General features: G+C 43.5%; 1 protein-coding gene and 4 non-coding genes across 5 annotated transcripts in view; 3 read left to right on the top strand and 2 right to left on the bottom strand.

Annotated features, from left to right (window-relative positions):
- The window catches only part of LOC126203490 (acid sphingomyelinase-like phosphodiesterase 3a), a 1,221,386-nt gene that overhangs the window by 330,418 nt on the left and 868,579 nt on the right, over nt 1-22,389 (bottom strand). The gene's annotated exons all lie outside the window — the stretch shown is intronic.
- On the bottom strand, nt 21,201-21,274 carry Trnas-cga (transfer RNA serine (anticodon CGA)). The gene has a single exon. It is a non-coding gene; the product is annotated as a tRNA-Ser (tRNA).
- Nucleotides 21,668-21,741, top strand: Trnas-cga (transfer RNA serine (anticodon CGA)). The gene has a single exon. It is a non-coding gene; the product is annotated as a tRNA-Ser (tRNA).
- Trnas-cga (transfer RNA serine (anticodon CGA)) lies at nt 21,970-22,043 on the top strand. The gene has a single exon. It is a non-coding gene; the product is annotated as a tRNA-Ser (tRNA).
- On the top strand, nt 22,272-22,345 carry Trnas-cga (transfer RNA serine (anticodon CGA)). Its single transcript has one exon. It is a non-coding gene; the product is annotated as a tRNA-Ser (tRNA).

The raw sequence follows: 22,389 nt of genomic DNA, 5'->3' as shown, positions 1-22,389 counted from the left end.
ACGGATTAACAGCCGAAACTGCACTAACACAATTAAAGGTTACAAACGCAGCCAGTTGTGGGACCATGCTGTCATTTAGGTAAAAAGTGATACTTATAAACGAGGTCTCCCACTTCAGAATTAATAGTCTGCACTCCACATGTTTATCATATGTATATGTTTTCAAAATGGTTCAAATGGCTCTGAGCACTATGGGACTCAACTGCTGAGGTCATTAGTCCCCTAGAACTTAGAACTAGTTAAACCTAACTAACATAAGGACATCACAAACATCCATGCCCGAGGCAGGATTCGAACCTGCGACCGTAGCGGTCTTGCGGTTCCAGACTGCAGCGCCTTTAACCGCACGGCCACTTCGGCCGGCTGTATATGTTTTCACATATGCTTCCGATATACAGCTTTTACCGTAACTACAATGGTGCAAGTAACTTATTTACTAGCCAAACGCAAAACGGATGTTCACAAGTCGCTATGCCTTTCCACTGTCTTCATCTTTTACAAAGCTTGACGTTTCATTGCGAGTTTGGCAGCAGAAATTGCGACTGAAGTGAGCTACCTAACTGTTCGTATAACAGAACAGTGAGCCTAGAAGTACTGACGTAATAAATATCTCATTCCTATATTTGGTTCACGTCTGGGAAAGACGTGTCAATACTTTAAATACCATTAGTGGCAATTTGGTCGCGATATTGATGGATTATGAAAACGCACCAAAGCTATTTTGCAGTTTTCACCTGTGTGAAGCACTTCCATCTGTAAACGAAACATTCAGGAAAAAAGGACGGTTAAGCCCCAATGAATGATGACAGGCGAAGTTGAAACTTCGCAGGAGAGCTTCTGTGAATTTTGGAAAGTAGGAGACGAGGCACTGGCGGAAGTACAGCTGTGAGGACGGGGCGTGAGTCGTACTTGGGTAGCTCAGATGGTAGAGCACTTGCTAGCGAAAGGCAAAGGTCATGAGTTCGAGTCTCGGTCTGGCACACAGTTTTATTCTGCCAGGAAGTTTCATATCAGCGCACACTCCGCTGCAGAGTGAAATTCTCATTCTGGAGACAGGTGAAGTTTGCAAGTCATTTAGAGATTTCCATCTTCATTGTGAATTTTCCTGTAACACTCTTAAGTAATGCCTGATAAAGTATAGATACGTATTTTTGATTTTCACCATTTTAATTTTTAACTATGTACAAGGTGATCTATCCACGTTGTGGTATCTTACGATATTGCAGTGCCTGTGTTATTCCGAATTATGATATAACGTTTCTGTGGGCATAACTAAGTGTACAAAAGAAAAGGCATTGCAATGACTACATCCATAACGAAATACATTAAATGTATTCTCAAATGTGAATATGGACAACCATAAACTGATGACTGGACTGATGACACTGAAAATATTTACTGGACTGGAACTCGAAACCAGATTTCCCGCTCATCGCGAGTAGTCTCCTTCCTGTCCGTGCAGGACTCACGGCCGGAGACAAACTTTCGTCTTCAATCTGCACTCATACACCCATCACGTTTATTCCCGTACTGGTGAGTCATTTTGCTTGAAATTCGTTTGCCTGAAACTTTGCGTTGTAATTCGGAAATATCGTATTTGTCCGTCGACAACGGACACTATAAGGAATACCCGCCAGCAGTTCACCCATTTTCTCTCAGAAGAAGTTTCTGCAGCACTCTATTAATTGGACAAGTTTTGCAATATCGTACTGGCAGTGAACAATAGCAGAAATCGACCACCTGTTCTGGAACTAAGGCACAGGAGAAGTATAACGTAAGAAGTATATTTGGAAGAATAGTGAAAAATAAACTTCAGACAATTTATTTGATGAAACAGGATAGCTCTGCTTCTGACGAAGAGTCTGTAAAAAGCAATAGCTGAAAACAAACGAATAATGTTACACAGTAACCCGTTTGACCTGTAACGTGACTGGCAGTTGACAAACGGGAGAAGCGTATTGTGAACCCTTTAAATTCAGGAAAGGTCTACAGCACAGTTGAATTATTTGAACGTTTCTTTATTGATAACATTCACTACGATACCGTTAGATTTAGAAACCTAGGTTCTCTGAATACAGAATACGGATTTGAAGTACTTTTTCCAATTGTCCTTTTGTCGAGTTATTGTACCTTCGAAGATCGAAAGTGGACTGGTAAAAGGCAACCATCAGAACGAGTTTTGAGAATGAGACTCAACCGCACGGCAGATTTCCACGTGAAAGGAGTCTGAGGGCATAATAAACTGACAGCTTTCTTTATCTGTATAGTTAAAGCAGATGGTTTTAAGTTTTCCTTTTAGCTCTAGCAGAGCCCACTACGATATGGTTTCTTATACTCAGTTTGAACATGAATTTCGTACATGCTGAAACCGTTCGCGGTCGCCATCGCATACACTGAAAAGAAAAAGAAAGCACTCAAGATTTTGGTTCATCCAGTAAGTAGTAAATACTTGTTGACTGGGATTTTGTTAAGTTAGGTGCCTTAAGGGACACGTAAAATTAACTTCTCATTATTTGTGTATGACCATGGGGGCTTGATATTCGTGCGACCACGTATTTATTACCAAACATAAGTATAGTTGTACTGTCACAGGAACGATTGTAACTTTAAGATAAATTCAAATAAAAGTTACTTAAAAACTTACATAGATTCTTTAAAAGTAATATCATACCAAAAACAGGAATGTTATTTGTCAAAGGCATGGAAAACTTCTGTGAGGTCTGAGTGGAGAAGAGGTTCTGACGAAACCATAGCCGTGGCGGCGGATCCTGAGTCGTGCTTGGAATGATAGGCTTCACTTTCCTGTAGTACTCGTCAAATTCTTACTTAAAAGAAAAGTAAATATTCTCAGGTAGTTGTTAAAATTACGCTGTTTAATTTCATTAATTTACATCTAAATACATGTCAAACAATACGTCTTCAAAGCACGGGAAAACGTTTTACGAAAAAATTAAAATCAAATTATATAGTTTACAAGGAGAAATAGATATGTTCCTTTGGATACCAATGTAGACTGCTATTTCCTCTGTTTAGTCAAGCCATTTTGATGGATTTATATATAGTGCTTAAGTTTTTCATCAGCATTAACAGAACGTTGTAATGCATTGTATTTTAGCAAAGAATGAGGTAGAAATAAAAATTTAAAATAAAATAAAATAAAAACAGCAGCGCAGTCGGTGTAACAACTCCACACAAAATGCAAAGATGACATTTTCGAATCCAACTAGGCATACAGTCCCAATCTGCGAGGTAGATTCAAGCTCTAAGATGTATTAGAACGTGATAGAGGATGACTCGTCCGATGGTGTAGTATCAGTGCTGCTCTTTGCAAGAACGATTATCATTTCGTCTTCCCGGAAACAAAGCAGAAAGTTGTACAACAGGATTCTGGGGAGTTACACACACACACACACACACACACGAACGGCTGCAAGCTGTTTCTGTGTTGCATCACAAAATGAATGAAAGATGCTCTTACCACAGAAGTGGAATGTAAAACTGAAAGCAAATACTATAGAAGTCCATTTAAACGAACACAATGTCTGGTCGGTTAGAATGCCATCGAAAGGCGCTATTCTCGCAATTGATTCAATATACCTTCTACATTGTGTCCGACTGGTGCTCCTGTGCCATGGAGAGAGTAATTCAGTGGCAGATGGAGAGGCCGCATCCCGAGTGGATGAACATCCGGCCCTCCCGCTTTTGTTAGGTGCCTACAATAATCTTGGTCTCGCGTGACTTGCTCCACCCGCCTATCGATCTCTCGCGGCGGCAGTGACGTCACGCTGATCGACTTCCGATAGCTCGCCTGGTCGACGAGTGTAGCACGGCGCCTTCTGAGACCGCCGACTCCCCGAACGACTAGACGGCTGTGGCCTGCCGCCACCGAGCCGCTCCCGCAGCCGCCCCCGCTCTCCGACCCTTGCGGCGGACATTAGCGATACCCAAGAGAGAGTCTGCACAGAGTCCCTGTTAGCTGTCCGCAAAGGTTATACTTTATTCCTTTCAGGAACAGAGAAAGTTCGTCGCACGATATCAGTGGTAATTTCTCGCACGAAAAAGTTGCGAACGCCCACCCCGGTGCCTAGCATTTGTGTTAACGTGTGTTAACTGCAAGTTGGCCCATACGTTTCCTATGCCTGAATCGTTAGCGGTCGGAAGGCTCTGGACTGTGATTTGTTTTTGGTTGCAGCCAACTTTACTGAGCTGACAGGAGTTAAGATATTTATTAAACATGTCAGTTTCAGTTTCGATTACGAACAATATTTAAGCGATTTTTACCTCGATGCACGATTTGATTCTGCCGACGCGTGAAGCACAGGTTACGGTAGCCGCACTGTGGAAAGCGGGCGGGGCTTTTTCTCAGGGCTCGGCTCTCAACAATCCCCTCTGGCAATCGCCCAACTTACAGTAATCACACAGATTGCGCAATTCGTTTTTACACCGTTACTCTTCGAATGTTTGTAGCCTACTACCAAAATATTTTATTTGACGACCGTAAGAGAAGAAGGAGATGAGTCCAGGTTTTACAAAATCGTTTCCTGGAGGAGGAAATCAGTGTTTAACGTCCCGTCGACAACGTGGTCATTAGAGACGTAGCACAAGGTCAGGTTAGGGAAGAATGTAGATGAAAAGCGGCCCTGCCCTTTCAAAGGAACCAACCAGGCATTTGCCTTAGGCGATTTAGGGAAATCACGGAAAACCTAAATCTGCATGGATGGACGTGGGTTTGAATCGTCGTCCTTACGAACGCGAGTCCAGTGTGCTATCCACTGCGCCACCTCGCTCGGTAAAATGGTTTTCTGCTCTAGTCCTATAACATATTTACATTAGAACACGCAAATTCTCCAAGAAAGAAATGGATTAGTCATAGAAAGATTGAAGGTCTGATAATGTATATGAAAAGGAAAATGGGATTCTAGTGAAGTGCTTGATGGGGGAAATGTCACAATGATTTACACTAACAGATGAGCCGGCCGGATATGCCGAGCGGTTCTAGGCGCTACAGTCTGGAACCGCGTGACCGCTACGGTCGCAGGTTCGAATCCTGCCTCAGGCATGGATGTTTGTGATGTCCTTAGGTTACTTAGGTTTAAGTAGTTCTAAGGTCTAGGGGACTGATGACTTCAGAAGTCCCATAGTGCTCAGAGCCATTTGAACCAACTAACAGCGGAACGCCTATGAATGTTAGTCCCATTGCACTTACGAAGTCAAACAAACAGCTGTTTTATTCTTCAGTATTGTTCTACTCTTTAACATTCTTGTTATTGTTTGTTAGTGCAGTGTTGTTAGTGGGACTAGCTGACCAAACATAGATTATCCTTTTCTTTCTCTTTTCCAGGAGGATCCTGATGGGTGACGGTTTACCTATGACAGATGAAAATACTGATACACCTACATACAGAAATTGCACGGAATATTGTGAGTCATTTGTGATATAAAAAAATTATGCAAACAGTTGGCTATATCTTGCAGCGAGCGCCTGAATGAAGGCCGCAACACGTTGCAGTCGGCCTCTCCAGCATTGCCCGTACGTAAGGTAACCCTTGCAGCCGCAGTGTGAAATGCTTCGAAAATATACATGCACCGTAAAGGTCAGAAAAAGATTTTAGTTCTTTTGCGAGTCAGACGATTAAAACTACTACTGTTATACACTTACATGAGTGATGTATTACTACTTCCAAATTAGTAAATAATCTAAAGATGTCTAAAATAAGAAGGAAAATTAATTCTCTCTTGTGTGTAAATCTTTAACACACTAAAATTAACTAAAGATATTCTTGTACATATACATTATTATCTCTTTTGCCGCTGAACAAATTCATATGCGTTAGCGTCCATTGCGTTCTGTATTTAGTATAAAACCCACTGACAGCAACTACTCTGCGGAAAGTTACTCCGATATCTGTGTATTAATAAAAACAAAAAGGAAGATTTACAGAATATGATATTGGTACTTCATTTTTTACTCTTCTCGAAAATTTATTCGCACAGGCTTACCCCACGTGGTCTTCATTCATGTTACAGCACGTGGCAGTTATTGTGATTTGGTATTTAACTAAGAATACTGGGATAAAAATTATTCGTTTTTCTGTTAGTTACTTCCTAATTAAATGGTAAGACAGTGTCAAATCAACTACAACAGGAGAAAGGAAACCTTAAAGGCGAAAGAATCAGTAGACACCACCGATAAGTTTCCCACAGATTTCTACTGAAAGCACTCAGTCGATGAATCGCCGTGTATTAAAAGCTAATGTAGTGTTTTAAGTAACCTGTTTGTGTGTTGGAAGCGCTGTAGACTGTATTAATATCGCTGACAGCACTCTGCGCCCTCGGGTGGAGATTCTGTGTGACGGACTAGCAGTTAGCGGAATCTTTTGCCAATTGAGAAACACCTTTTCAATTATAGGTCACATGGCCTGGAGGTACACGTTCCATTGCTTTCTACAACCTCATGCTGTTGTCCATTTCGCATTGTTCCACTTTTTAATGTCTGTTTCCCAACCCAAGCGCAAGTGATGTCCTGCACGTGTGTCCGCGCCTCATCCCTCAACCACAGGTTCTGTACCACATTGCCGAAATCCAGAAGAGTATATAAAGCTTCACTTCGTGAAAAAGCTCATGCAGCTACAACTGTGATGAAATTCTTAAGCAGTGTATTTATAAACGAGTAAAACAAACAAAATGGGAGTCAAGCTCAATCGTGTTACAAAAATAAATATCTAATTTCTTCAGTTATATTGTCACCCACATCGATTCTCACTTCATCACCTATAGTTCTGTGGTTATTTGTACAACACAGTAGATGAGAAAACTTCTACTATTAACCATTTCTTATTTGTGTACTATCATTTTCCAGAAATTAGTTTTGATATTTCGAATAGCTTATCAGATGCGAGGGAAGTTATGTATAGTTTACTCTCACTGTTTTGTTTGCACAAGTAGGTGGGCATGAGCGTGCTGCATACAATCCGTTTTCTCGAAACTGAATATATAGATCTTCTCCCAAGTTTAAAGAAAAATTCAGGAGTTTAGCTACGTTCCATGCACGGCAACGTATGACCAACAAGCACCAAATATAAAATACAGCAAGTCCTATTTTTCGTTGCAAGCTATTCGAATTTCGTGTGGTGGGTAACTATGAACGAATATAGTATATTACCAGAGAGACTGCCAGCATAATGAGTACTACATTTTTATAGTACTGGCTGTTCCATGAAGTAGGCAACTGCTGTGTCTGGTGTTGCATGGAAACCAGTAGGGGGAGAAAGGCTCAGACTTTCACAAACGCTGCATCCCATTCCCTGTACTAATATAGGTGTATTGGTTTTAAAGGTATTAGATGAGTTAGGAACTTCCTTGGAAGTGTTCCAGAAATTCATTGCATTACTTGAAACTGGTGCTTCAGCAGCAGTTGCTCATACACTAGTGCACAAACGCAAAATTAAACCTAACAAATCAAGTACTGTCGACTGACCCAATTCAGATACTATTAGAAAAGCACTGTTCCTGTAACGGTAGACTTTCTTAATTCTTATTTATACCGTTTTTATTTACTTAAATTCATGGTTAATGAATTATTTATAATATATGAAGAAAAAATAAAATTTTTGATTATAGATCAAACTAAAATCAATGTAGGGTGCCTTACGATCATGTGAGTTACGGGCAGAACCTGCACACACACACAATTTAGCTCAATTCACATTAAAAACGTAAAGATATTTACTTCATAATTATAGTGTTCCCCTCAAATGATGTTATAGCTTACAGTCATAGACGTGAATTCAGTATAGAAAAGAAGAAAAATGACACGCTTATACGAGTTTTGTTGCTTTACAACTCAAAACACAGTGAAATACAACTGTTTCATAATTCAAATAAAACAACACATGCTATGGTCAGCGTCTTAAAATTAAATGGAATGCACTTCGACGAATTTAACAGCAAAACTGTGTAGTCAGAGAAAGATGAAACTTCTGCGAAAAGGAACACAGACTTGATCAAAGAAATAACTAAACACGCTAATTCTAAAATTTTCACAAAAAGTCTCGTAAGCGAAACATAAGAGTTCCAGAGACTTGTGAAGCTTAAAAGGTGAGAAATCTGTGGAGTGTACAAGTTCCTTGTTGTGTGTGTGAGCAGCAAAGAGACAGCCAAATCAAAATAAAGACCGTGGTGTTATAAGAGAACTCGGAAATGGCTCGGCCACATAGCTGTTACAACACATTAATGGAACGAGGATCTGTGTCTTCTATATCTTCTGTTAGCTCTAAGAGCGGCTGCATTTAATACACCCACAGCCAGAGAGACTATATCGTATGGATTTTGAATTTTTAACTTGCAAATTACGGTTTCCTATAGTTGTAATGCTACTGAGAACCTAAACACTAAACTAGAATACATGTATGAAAATAGTATAAACCGGTATCGTATTTCGCTTTCTCAATACACATGTGTTGAATATAAAATGTTACACGACTGCAGGTTTCCACTGTGTCACAGGTAAGAGAGGTGAGTACAGTTCTCAGTGTCCTCGTATGTATATTTTCTGTTTTATTTCATCAGTTCTTGAATTTATTGTAACTTTTAGTATTGTTTTACTAACGTGTAGTTTGAAAATTCCCGAGAGGGTAAGACAAGCTAATAGCAGAAGCATGAAATAAATTTTTCTTTCAAAAACAAAAACAGCCTGTGCAAGAAAATGACTTCCCCCACACCACACCGAAATTTATAGCACCTGTGGACTCATGTGTACAGTAAGCGATTGAATTGAACATTTAATCGGTTATATGAAAAATTTTGCACCAATGTAGTTCATTTAAGTAATATTTTTCAGTAATGTTTCACTTTTATTAAACCTACTTCCAAAACTGTAGACTTTGCGGATTATGCAAAGAAAAAACTATTGAAAGGTAGTAAGTAATACCGGGATTGTTGCGTGGGGTGTGGTGGGATGGGGGATAGGGGGGGGGGGGGAGGGTTAGCTTTGGCCAACCTGTCAGGGGCACAGGATCGCATCAGTACAGCTCTGCTCATATAATGGCATGTGACCTAGCTAAAACGAATGGGTACAGAAAGTAAAACCTTAATGAGATAAGAAAAAAAAATGTTTTGTATGTTTTCAGGTTTAGACTGATTACAAAGATGTGAAGGAAGGCTTATGATTCCTGCTTGGATAGCTCAGTCGGTAAGAATACTTTCGAAAAGCAAGTTTCCGGAATCGTGTCCAAGGCAGGCTCACATCTTTAATCTTTCAGAAAGTTTCAAAACAGGGCACAGACTACTGCAGAGTGAAAGATCAATTCGTGATTATAATTTATCTGGACTAAGAACAGGACGGAATAAAAATGGTTCATCAGAGTCCAGATCAGGTTGTATTTAACCAAAGTGACACCGCACAAGTGTTCAGTGAAATTACCGGCAGGTGTGTGGGATGTGGCGTCTGGAGGGGTTGGGGGGAGAGGGCACATCTGGCAGCGAACGAGAGTTTCAGCGAACGGGATTGGACGCTCATGCAAATGTCGCCAGCTGATTGGCCCGTGTAGCAGCGCGGGAACACGCAGTCATTAGGGGCGCAGTCGCACCTGGCGCGAGGGAGCGCGGCCCGCCGCCCGCGTGTCCGCCTCCGCTGCAAAGCGCCCCGCCAGATCGTGTCGTTTATGCGACGCACTGTGTCGCGGCTACAATTAAGCCGTAATTGCCGGCAACTTCGACCCGCACCCGCGCCGGACCCTAGAATTGGAAGTGAACTTGCCGCTTCGTACACATACACACGGTGTAACGTTCTGCTTCTCTGCATGGTTTCAGCTAGTTGACTATCAACTTTAGCCGTAAGTAAATAGATGCGTTTCTCTCAGCACGGTGTAGACATTTCGAATCGGCATCACTTTGCTGGCTTACGTGCAAGGTTCACTCACTGCGAATCAAAGGATTAGGAACATAGCAGCTTTATATCCAGGAAAGGAATGTGGTGGTTTGCATCGACCATTACGTGGCACCAATTCTAATCACTCTACCACAGAGGCGGCCGATTCTGTACACGTAAAAAGATCCTGCGCGGTATTTTTCTTTGTTTTCGGTTGTCAGTCTTCAGACTGATTTTATGAGGTCCGCCACGAATTCCTCTCCTACGCTAACCTTTTCATTCCAAAGTAGCAATAGCACCCAAGATACACTATTATTTGTTACTGGTGTAACTGTCGATACTTTTATTGCAGACTGACATTGTACTGAAAAATATTACATAATACTAATAATCATACCTGATAAATTTTGTACTTTTTAGGTTGGTTAGTACCTCAAAGTACATGTGGAAATTTCTTGATATTAATGCTTATTTTTCCCCGGGCAGTCCGCCTGCTTAGCTGGGTAGTAGCGTCCTTGCCTCACGTGAAGCGGGCCGGGTTAGGTTCCCGTTATTATTGGAGATTTTCTCCGCTCGCAGACTGTGTGTTGTGTTGTCCTCATCATCATTTCATCCTCACCACCGGCGCGCAAGTCGCCCAATGTGGCGTCGACTGGAATATGACTTGCACTTGGCGGCCGAACTTCCCCGGATGGGACCACCTGGCCAGTGATGCTATACGCTCTTTTTCTTTCTCCTGGACTGCGTGTCAGATGCTGAAGTGTGGACGCATGGAAGCAAAACTTTTCGTCTGTACAGACATGTGTCATAAACTTAGTGGTGCTGTTATGACCGTGCAGAAAACATCAAGTAGTAAATTTCAGCCCGAAGAGACTGTAGCTTCAGTTGCTAGAGTGCCACGAAGCAGGGCGGCTTACCATTAGCCTCAAGAACTGTTGTGTTTGTGGGACTGTTGTCAGATGAGTGGATGAGCAGTGCAAACACGGCTGTCGTGTGGACAAAAATTTGTTGGAGTGGTGGATGTCTGTACCACAAACGGTTCAAATGGCTCTGAGCACTATGGGACTTAAATTCTGAGGTCATCAGTCCCCTAGAACTTAGAACTACTTAAACCTAACTAACCTAAGGACATCACACACATCTACGCCCGAGGCAGGATTCGAACCTGCGACCGTAGCGGTCGCGCGGTTCCAGACTGAAGCGCCTAGATCCACTCGGCCACCCCGGCCGGCTTCTGAACCACACAGTAAGTACAGAGGAGACAGGGGAAGAACTTCTGCTCGCCCTAAAAACCATTACCTGAATGCTTTCGCCACTGATGGTGGTAATCTGGTAGCCTTCTGACTGAAGCGGTTCCGCACGTTATGTGCGAAAGTGTTAGTGCAGCCACTTGTACGGCAACTTTTCGAATGGGAGTCAGCAAGTACTGACTAACAGTTGTTTGTGTTTACGGCAAGTGGGGCTTGAGGCAGCATGTGGCGTGATACCGAGCAGGCACAATTGTGTCGATACGGACAGTGAATGTGATTTAGCAAAGTACAGTAAATACATGTTGACTGTTTCCGAGATGAGAGTGAAGCAGATGTTTATTCAGTGGTTTCAAAAGTTGACTGTACTGTATTGTATTGAATACTTGAAATTCAACCGGTGGTTCACTCCTTTGCAATAAGATTTCTTTTTACTATTGCCTTAAAGTGACTGGATTGTCAGAGATGTAATGAATTGTTGTACACCTATTGTGTACGTTATTCAGACAAAAGTATGGGTAGCTTCGTAGTGCTCTTCCTTGCTGCTATCTTTCTCCGGTATTGGTACGTTTTTCATCCTGAACAAGATAAAGATTAGTTGGTATCGTAAGTTTTCATTTCTCATTTCTTTTTTATCATCCGGTACATCTTTGGAGCACCGTGTTGAACTTAGTGAGTCATGTACTGTGGAACAACAAGCAAAGACAATCAAGGCGTATGAGATGTGGTGCTATAGAAGTATGTTGGGAACTGATTGGATTTATAAGGGAGAACTGAACTGACAAGAAAGGAAGTTATGGAAATCACTGAAAAGGATTTAAATGGTTCAAATGGCTCTGAGCACTATGGGACTTAACTGGTGTGGTCATCAATCCCCTAGAACTTTGAACTACTTAAACCTAACTAACCTAAGGACATCACACACGTCCATGCCCGAGGCAGGATTCGAACCTGCGTCGTTAGCGGTCACGCGGTTCCAGACTGTAGCGCGTAGAACCGCTCGACCACTCCGGCCGGCACACTGAAAAAGAGCTCGGACTTAATGATAGGGCGTGTGTGAAGGAATAGCTTCCATGGTACTAGAGATTAAGGAATGTAGGGGAAACAGGGATTGGAATATATCCAAAATGTAATGGAGGATGTAGTTTTCGAGTGCTTCACCAAGGTAGTCTGGCGCAAGAGAGGAATTCGCAAACAAACCCGAAGAACCGGTGGTACACTCCTTTGCAATAAGATTTTGTTTTATTATTGCCTTAATGTGACTGGATTGTCAGAGATGTAATGAATTGTAGTACACCTATTGAGTACATTATTCAGACAAAAGAGTGGGTAGCTTCGTAGTGCTCTTGCTTACTGCTATCTTTCTCCGGTATTGGTACGTTTTTCATCCTGAACAAGATAAAAATTAATTGGTATCGTAAGTTTTCATATCTCATTTCTGACTATGACAGAGTGTGGAACATTTCAAAGTATGTGTTCTTGCCTGGTGGTACATTTTATGTGCAGCCTGAATTTCTTCTGTATTCAGTCTTATACTATTGTTGTCAGAGGTATATCTGATGCCTGATGATTTTAATCCTATTTAAACTAGGGCTAGAGAAAATCCCATTTTTAAACTGTAAATGGTTTTGTACTGTTGATTAAAATTTTTATGGTTAATGAAATAATTGTTAAAATGGTCCTTTGTCCGTACAGCCTCCAGCCCAAACCCCTCGCCATCTAAACCGCACCCTACGTCTCGTTATCGAACCTCTGATACAGTCCTGACGCTGTTGTCAAGACGGTGGGTGCTGTTGCTCCTCCTCGCTGAAAATATGCATACAATTTGCTGGTCTGTGAGCTGATCCACTCACAGATTAAACGGTTTTTGGATATACCGGTTAATACTAATAGTATATTGGAAAGAAACCTTTTACTATGTGGATATCTGATATTGCGCACCAAACACTAATCTGAGATTAAACAAAGGCTGCTCAGAACACTGATCGGGGATTTTCTGATACATAATGGCTGATGTTCTTTAAGTCCAGGTACCTGGACAACTTGGAGCTAGCCTCATCTAAGAAAATAAAAAAGTAAGGGTCCATAATTTTTGAATCCACTTCCCTCAGAAACCACTGGCAAAAAACAACAGGCAAAAGTTAATCTGGATGCTTTAATCCATGCACAAGACGAAATTTGTAAGGATACACGTACAAGTCCTTTTTAATAACTTTTCGGCACGATCATCTATTAATTCTCACTTGCACAGGTAAACGACGTTGAGATTCCTTCGGACTTAAAGTACATGTGTATGGTAAAATGCATCATGTCGAATGACTATTCCTCCAGCGAAAAAAATTATGGTGCTGGTATATGTTTCCAAAATTTCCTTATCACTCTCCGCAAATACTTGGCAATGCTGAATACGTGTATGGGAATGACACCTTTCCGAAAGTATCCCTGAGATTAGACTTCAAGAAAGTGTTCACTACGTATAATTCAAAGAAGACATGAGAATATGTAGACGGTATTCCTTGAGAAATAAAGTCTGCTACTATTAAACACAGGCCTTAATTGGAAGGAGAAATTTATTAAAAGTCAGTATAAATTTGAAAACTGAATAAATCACAGAATAATGTACACAGAGAGGTACAAACTGACACACATGCTTGGAATGACATGGGGTTTTATTAGAACCGAAAAAATACAAACGTTCAAAAAATGTCCGACAGATGGATCTTCATCTGATCAGAATAGCAATAATTAGAATAACAAAGTAAGACAAAGCCAAGATGATGTCCTTTACAGGAAACTCTCAATATGTCCACCATCATTCCTCAACAATAGCTGTAGTCGAAGAATAATGTTGTGAACAGCATTGTAAAGCATGGCCAGAGTTATGGCGAGGCATTGGCGTCGGAGTTTGTCTTTCAGCATCCCTAGAGACGTCGGTGGATCACGATACACTTGCGACTTCTGGTAACCCCAAAGCCAATAATCGCAAGGACTGAGGTCTGGGGACCTGGGAGGCCAAGCATGTCGAAAGTGGCGGCTGAGCACAGGATCATCACGAAACGTCGCGCGCAAGAGATATTTCACGCCTCTACCAATACTCTGTTGTGTTTTTTTTGTCCTAATAAAACTCCATGTCATTCCAGCATGTGTCTCAATTTTTATATCTCTATCTACATTATTCCGTGGTTTATTAAGTTTTCAAATTTATACTGACTTTTTGATCATCCGGTACATCTTTGGAGGACCATGTTGAACTTAGTGAGTCATGGACTGTGGAACAACAAGCAAAGACAATCAAAGCCTATGAGATGTGGTGCTATAGAAGTATGTTGGAAACTAAGTGGATTTATAGGGGAGAACTGAACTAACAAGAAAGGAAGTTATGGAAATCACTGAAAAGGATTCAAATGGTTCAAATGGCTCTGGGCACTATGGGACTTAACTGGTGTGGTCATCAGTCCCCTACAGCTTAGAACTACTTAAACCTAACTAACCTAAGGACATCACACACATCCATGCCCGAAGCAGGATTCGAACCTGCGACCGTACCGGTCACGCGGTTCCAGACTGTAGCGCCTAGAACCGCTCGGCCACTCCGGCCAGCACACTGAAAAGGAGCTCGGACTTAATGATAGGGCGTGTGTGAAGGAATAGCTTCCATGGTACTAGAGATTAAGGAATGTAGTTTTGGAGTGCTTCACCAAGGTAGTCTGGCGCAAGAGAGGAATTGGCAAACAGATCCGAAGACTGATGACACCGCAAAAACTAATGTCGTGTTACACACCACAGCCGACTTTACCTCTCAACCGTGTACTGGCTGCCTCTCGTATACAGTTTTCTATCTTTTCATTGCAACATACTTTATTGTCCTTGTACAGCGTCTTGAGTACAATCTGTTACAACGCTGCCGCTCCGGGCAAGGGCCCCCTCGGCTGCCCCCAGGCTCGCGTCAGGATAGGCGCAGGCTGGGTAGGCAACCTGTCAGACAGTCTCATTGCACCGCGTTCACGTACTGCTCTGTTCGTCACCCACATTAGCGCACCTGAAGCTTCCAGCCATACGATTTAACTCTTCGCACTTCTTAGTGAACGTAGCTATAAAGATGACTTCTCAAAACAGCCCGCTGCCATTTCACCCTTATTGGGAAGAACAATTGTTATTTCCCGAATACGTTGGTTTTCCTAAGTGCCTAGTGTGTCATAAGATTTTAAGACAGTGAGCAAGTTTAATATCCATTCTCACTAAGTGTCCCTCCACGGCACTCAGTTTCATGAACAAGGAAGCAGCTTGTTGCCACAGAGCGAAGTAAGACAACGGTTACTTTTAAGGCTGGAAAGACGTCATAACGTGAGCTTCTGCACGTTTTTCATCTGCACCAATTTCATTTATTACACACGTTTTATTCAGTTAATTTTAGACTGCTGACGAGGAAGAATCACTAGCCACCAAGTTTGATTCCATGAGGAACTGTGCACAGCGATAGTAGACTATTTGGATGGGAACACAGCAATAAGTAGAAATCCCTTTAGTTTTATTATTCTTTCGTATCCAGAATTCAACTGTAAATAGCCATCTGCAGCGCATTATCAGTGAGTCACAATTTTACATACTGGCAGTGTGGTGTCACCGCCAGACACCACACTTGCTAGGTGGTAGCCTTTAAATCGGCCGCGGTCCACTAGTATACGTCGGACCCGCGTGTCGCCACTGTCAGTGATAGCAGACCGAGCGCCACCACACGGCAGGTCTAGAGAGACGTCCTGGCACTCGCCCCAGTTGTACAGCCGACTTTGCTAGCGACGGTTCACTGACAAATTACGCTCTCATTTGCCGAGACGATAGTTAGCATAGCCTTCAGCTACGTCATTTGCTACGACCTAGCAAGGTGCCGTATTCACTTGATATTTATATTGTGAAGCATGTACAGTCAAGAGCGATGTTCTACAATTATGGATTAAAGATAAGTATTACAGCAACTGCGTTCGTTTTTCTAAGTTCTCATTTCTCTGACCTGTTCCAGACCTCACGCCAGTCTGCGTGTAATTAAACGCGTGCATTTCGGCCTCCTCTAGCAACACGGTGTTGGCTCTTCCGCCAACACAGCAAGCAGCAGTACGTGTCACATGTATAACCAGAAGGGAACTAAAGCTACAAAGATGAATACATCGCTGCAACAGGTGGCACGCCGTTTTCGGTAAGGACTCGGTTCAAATTGTGTTCGCTCACAGCCGTAGAGGGCACAACGCCAGAGGAGGTAAAGTTTGGAGGAGTGTGCCTCTCCAAGCAAACACTTTCTCCTTGGATCTGGCATATGGACGAGGATGTGGAAAACCAACTGAAGGAGAAATAATGTTATGCAATAATTGAGCGGAGTGTTATCAAGTTCAGAATGATTCAAATGACTCTAAGCACTATGGGACTTAACTTATGAGGTCATCAGTCCCCTAGAGATTAGAACTACTGAAACCTAACTAACCTAAGGACATCACACACATCCATGCCCAAGACAGGATTCGAACCTGCGACCGTACCGATCGCGCGGTTCCAGACTGTAGCGCCTAGAACCGCTCGGCCACTCCGGCCGACTGCGTTCATATCATTACACGTCAACTCGACACCAGAGCCTAGAATACCGTATTCGTCGAGTACAGTTTTGTAAACAGATAAAGATGACAAAGGCAGATAAAGAAGTTGGCTTGGTTCAAATGGCTCTGAGCGCTATGGGACTCAACTGCTGAGGTCATTAGTCCCCTAGAACTTAGAACTAGTTAAACCTAACTAACCTAAGGACATCACAAACATCCATGCCCGAGGCAGGATTCGAACCCGCGACCGTAGCGGTCTTGCGGTTCCAGACTGCAGCGCCTTTAACCGCACGGCCACTTCGGCCGGCAGATAAAGAAGTAAAGAACATTTTATAAGCAATGTGGTGTGGATTGTCGAAACTAGCCTCACTCGTGAGGTTATTTCCAACCTCCACAACAACCATTATTCGTCGGATCACAACAAAAATATCACCCTTGAAGGTGAGTTTCAGGCACGCTTTGGCACAAACCTGTGGGCTGGAAGCGTAGGAGGAGTGCTTTTGGGGCCTTACATATTGTTTGACAACTTGAATTCTGTATCCTACGATGTTAGAAGGTGGACCAGTTTCTTTGGCTAGAAGCTCATCCAGACATCAAGAACGCCAGCTACCTAAGGGAGAGAATTCGAGTTCGCAAACGGTCTGCGAATCGTGACAACTTAGTTCCGTGTGTATGAATATCATAACTGTCTGTGAGGCAAAACTTATGAAACACTTCTGGATTTGTGCAGTCGAGTGAAAAAAATTGGCAAAAAATGACTCTGTCTAGCCGGTGCACCGCGCCAGCTATCGTTCTCCTGGCAAAAGAGTCCTTTGCAGGCCGTCTGTGAGGACACAAGGTTCCGCAACCCTTGGCTCTGGGCGTCAATCAGTTCCGTACAGGCCATATAGTAACTCTCACGACTACCTCCGTAAATTTCACAGGGAGCGTCGGTTTTCAGACTAGCAGAATCGATTGAGCTACCGCAATTAAAGCAGTGTCAGCCCATGTGAACTTTGGCGTACGCCCACTATTACTATTATCTTTATCACACGATAAACAGTGCTGATCTCGATGTTATCTATAGCTTTATACACTGTAAGGTGCGAATGCTTTCTCCTGCTAAAATAACGCGCATCTCTGTAAATCGTCCAATGCCGCTTCACGTGATGCTGGTCTTTCTGGATACATTACTTATATAGCACTTCCTTATCTAACCACAACGCTGTCCTTATCAACTTCCTTATCCTTATTGCTTATCTATTAAAAAAAAACTACACATTTGGCGTGGCCACAGCCACCACTGGTTTCGCGCTCCCGCCATGCTGGGCGTCTCTGTAAGTCGCGGCTCATCAGCTGTTGCGCAATAGTGAGCCGTGTGAAAGGAGGGGCGGTAGGGGAAGTTGGTGGGGGCCGCGAGACGCTACTAGTTTTACTTAGCGTCGTGCGCGCTATTGCTCCGAAACCGTAAGTTGATAAGGACAGCGTTGCCATTAGATAAGGAAGTACTATATACGAGGGTTGTACAGAAAGCAAGTTCCGGTCGGTCGCGAAATCGACACCGCAGCGAAAACCAGAAACGTTTTGTTTGCAGCAGTTAGGTACACCTTCCACCTACTTCAGCACATAGTCACCGCGCCAGCTTCTAGTTTTGTCGTAGTGTTGTATCAACTTTCCACCATCCTCGTCATAGAAAGTAGCCGCCTAGTGCTTTCGGCCAGCTACCTGCACTGGACTGCAACTCGTCTGTGGAAGAATTTTGTCTTCATAGCCAGCGGTTCTTGTGAGCAGAGATGAGACTCAGGGGGAGCCAATTACGGACTGTATTGTGGGTGATCAGACACTTCTCATCGGGAACGCTGCAGGAGCGTCTTCATCGCCCCTGCAGTGTGCGGCCGAGAATTGGCATGAGGAAGCAACTGCTCGACGATTGTGTTATGTGGGCTGCATGACACAGGACAAATCCATAACCAGGCCCTCATACTTGGCGGGAGTCGCTATTCCCTACGCATCTTTACGTGCTCACTGTTCACTCAAAACTGAAACGAACGACGCGACACGATCGACGGGCGTACTAGAGACACTGCGCAACACACCTGTGCAAAGCTTTACCGGATCGTCCCACTGGTTTCCCTTTCGCGACCCATCGGAACTTGCTTTCTGGACAACTCTCGTAAGTAAAGTATCCGGAAAGACGACGACAGTCGTCGAGCAGCCTCACGTGCAGCAGCATTGGACGACTTACGGAGATGCCGCGTTATTGTAGCAGGAAAAGGCCTTCGCGTCTTACAGTGTATAAAGCTATAGATAACATCGAGATGAGCTCTGTTGATGGTGTAAATGGACAAGCGTTTTGCATGGTCCTTCATTGTTTTGTGGATGTGTACTGAATTTTACTTTGGATGATAATGATGAAAATCAGCTTGGTAATGGTTGGGTTGCATTGGCAGTATGGATGATAATGATGAAAATCAGCTTGGTAATGGTTGGGTTGCTGTGGCAGTATTACTATTACTATTATTCGTTGTTATCAGACGTCAACAGATGTCTAAAAGTCGCCTTACAGTCCATGACTGCTAAAGGTTGTTCCCTTTTCAACCGTATCCGTGGTCTAGGGGTAGCGTCTTTGATTCATAATCAAAAACGTATTCGGTTCCGGGTTCGATCCCCGCCACTGCCTAAATTTTGATAAATAATCAGCATTGGCGGCCGAAGACTTCCGGCATAAGAAGTCAGCCGCATTCTGCCAACGGCCTTGTCAAAGATGGCGGAGGAGCGGATAGAGGTTCAGGGCACTCTCTTGTCCTAGGGGTGGGAAATTGCCCTAAAAGGCGGAAGAATCAGCAATGATCAACGACATGAGGATGCAGAAGGCAATGGAAACCACTGCATTAAAGACACGTAACGTGTATCCACAGGACATGCGGCCTGTAATTGAAGAAGTGTCATGATGATCTCTCCACTGGCAAAAGATTCCGGAATAGTCCCCCATTCGGATCTCCGGGAGGGGACTGCCAAGGGGGACGTTACCATGAGAAAAAGATTGAATAATCAACGAAAGGATAACGTTCTACGTGTCGGGGCGTGGAATGTCAGAAGCTTAAACGTGGTAGGGAAACTAGGAAATCTGAAAAGGGAAATGCAAAGGCTCAATCTAGATATAGTAGGGGTCAGTGAAGTGAAATGGAAGGAAGACAAGGATTTCTGGTCAGATGAGTATCGGGTAATATCAACAGCAGCAGAAAAAGATATAACAGGTGTAGGATTCGTTATGAATGGGAAGGTAGGGCAGAGGGTGTGTTACTGTGAACAGTTCAGTGACCGGGTTGTTCTAATCAGAATCGACAGCAGACCAACACCGACAACGATAGTTCAGGTGTACATGCCGACGTCGCAAGCTGAAGATGAACAGATAGAGAAAGCGTATGAGGATATTAAAAGGGTAATGAAGTATGTAAAGGGGGACGAAAACCTAATAGTCATGGGCGACTGGAATGCAGTTGTAGGGGAAGAGTAGAAGAAAAGGTTCAATTAGATTACTTCGTGGTCAGACAGAGTTTCCGAAATCAGATACTGGATTGTAAGGCGTACCCAGGAGCAGATATAGACTCAGATCACAATATAGTAGTGAGGAAGAGTAGGCTGAAGTTCAAGACATTAGTCAGGAAGAATCAATACGCAAAGAAGTGGGATACGGAACTACTAAGGAATGACGAGATACGTTTGAAGTTCTCTAACGCTATAGATACAGCAATAAGGAATAGCGCTGTAGGCAGAACAGTTGAAGAGGAATGGACATCTCTAAAAAGGGCCATCACAGAAGTTGGGAAGGAAAACATAGGTACAAAGAAGGTAGCTGCGAAGAAACCATGGATAACAGAAGAAATACTTCAGTTGATTGATGAAAGGAGGAAGTACAAACATGTTCCGGGAAAATCAGGAATACAGAAATACAAGTCGCTGAGGAATGAAATATATAGGAAGTGCAGGGAAGCTAAGACGAAATGGCTGCAGGAAAAATGTGAAGACATCGAAAACGATATGATTGTCGGAAGGACAGACTCAGCATACAGCAAAGTCAAAACAACCTTTGGTGACAATAAAAGCAACGGTGGTAACATTAAGAGTTCAACGGGAATTCCACTATTAAATGCAGAGGAGAGAGCAGATAGGTGGAAAGAATACATTGAAAACCTCTGTGAGGGTGAAGATTTGTCTGATGTGATAGAAGAAGAAACAGGAGTCGATTTAGAAGAGACAGGGGATCCACTATTAGAATCAGAATTTCAAAGAGCTTTGGAGGACTTACGGTCAAATAAGGCAGAAGGGACAGATAACATTCCATCAGAATTTCTAAAGTCATTGGGGGAAGTGGCAGTAAAACGACTATTCACGTTGGTGTGTAGAATATATGAGTCTGGCGACATACCATCTGACTTTCGGAAAAGCATCATCCACACAATTCCGAAGACGGCAAGAGCTGACAAGTGCGAGAATGAAACTTCCTGGCAGATTAAAACTGTGTGCGCCGACCGAGACTCGAACTCGGGACCTTTGCCTTTCGCGGGCAAGTGCTCTACCAACTGAGCTACCGAAGCAAGACTCACGCCCGGCCCTCACAGCCTTACTTCTGCCAGTATCTCGTCTCCTACCTTCCAAACTTTACAGAAGTTCTCCTGCGAACCATGCAGAACTAGCACTCCTGAAAGAAAGGATATTGCGGAGACATGGCTTAGCCACAGCCTGGGGGATGTTTCCAGAATGAGATTTTCACTCTGCAGCGGAGTGTGCGCTGATTTGAAACTTCTTGGCAGAGTGAAAATCTCATTCTGGAAACATCCCCCAGGCTGTGGCTAAGCCATGTCTCCGCAATATCCTTTCTTTCAGGAGTGCTAGTTCTGCATGGTTCGCAGGAGAACTTCTGTAAAGTTTGGAAGGTAGGAGACGAGATACTGGCAGAAGTAAGGCTGTAAGGGCCGGCCGTGAGTCGTGCTTCGGTAGCTCAGTTGGTAGAGCACTTGCCCGCGAAAGGCAAAGGTCCCGAGTTCGAGTCTCGGTCGGCGCACACAGTTTTAATCTGCCAGGAAGTTTCATATCAGCGCACACTCCGCTGCAGAGTGAAAATCTCATTCTGGAAACATCCCCCAGGCTGTGGCTAAGCCATGTCTCCGCAATATCCTTTCTTTCAGGAGTGCTAGTTCTGCATGGTTCGCAGGAGAACTTCTGTAAAGTTTGGAAGGAAGGAGACGAGATACTGGCAGAAGTAAGGCTGTGAGGGCCGGGCGTGAGTCGTGCTTCGGTAGCTCAGTTGGTAGAGCACTTGCCCGCGAAAGGCAAAGGTCCCGAGTTCGAGTCTCGGTCGGCGCACACAGTTTTAATCTGCCAGGAAGTTTCATATCAGCGCACACTCCGCTGCAGAGTGAAAATCTCATTCTGGAAACATCCCCCAGGCTGTGGCTAAGCCATGTCTCCGCAATATCCTTTCTTTCAGGAGTGCTAGTTCTGCATGGTTCGCAGGAGAACTTCTGTAAAGTTTGGAAGGTAGGAGACGAGATACTGGCAGAAGTAAGGCTGTGAGGGCCGGGCGTGAGTCGTGCTTCGGTAGCTCAGTTGGTAGAGCACTTGCCCGCGAAAGGCAAAGGTCCCGAGTTCGAGTCTCGGTCGGCGCACACAGTTTTAATCTGCCAGGAAGTTTCATATCAGCGCACACTCC

The sequence above is a fragment of the Schistocerca nitens genome, chromosome 1, assembly GCF_023898315.1.
Source record: "Schistocerca nitens isolate TAMUIC-IGC-003100 chromosome 1, iqSchNite1.1, whole genome shotgun sequence".
Classification (NCBI taxonomy): domain Eukaryota; kingdom Metazoa; phylum Arthropoda; class Insecta; order Orthoptera; family Acrididae; genus Schistocerca; species Schistocerca nitens.
Note: the sequence above shows the minus strand (reverse complement) of the source record. Positions and strands in the feature narration are given on the sequence as shown.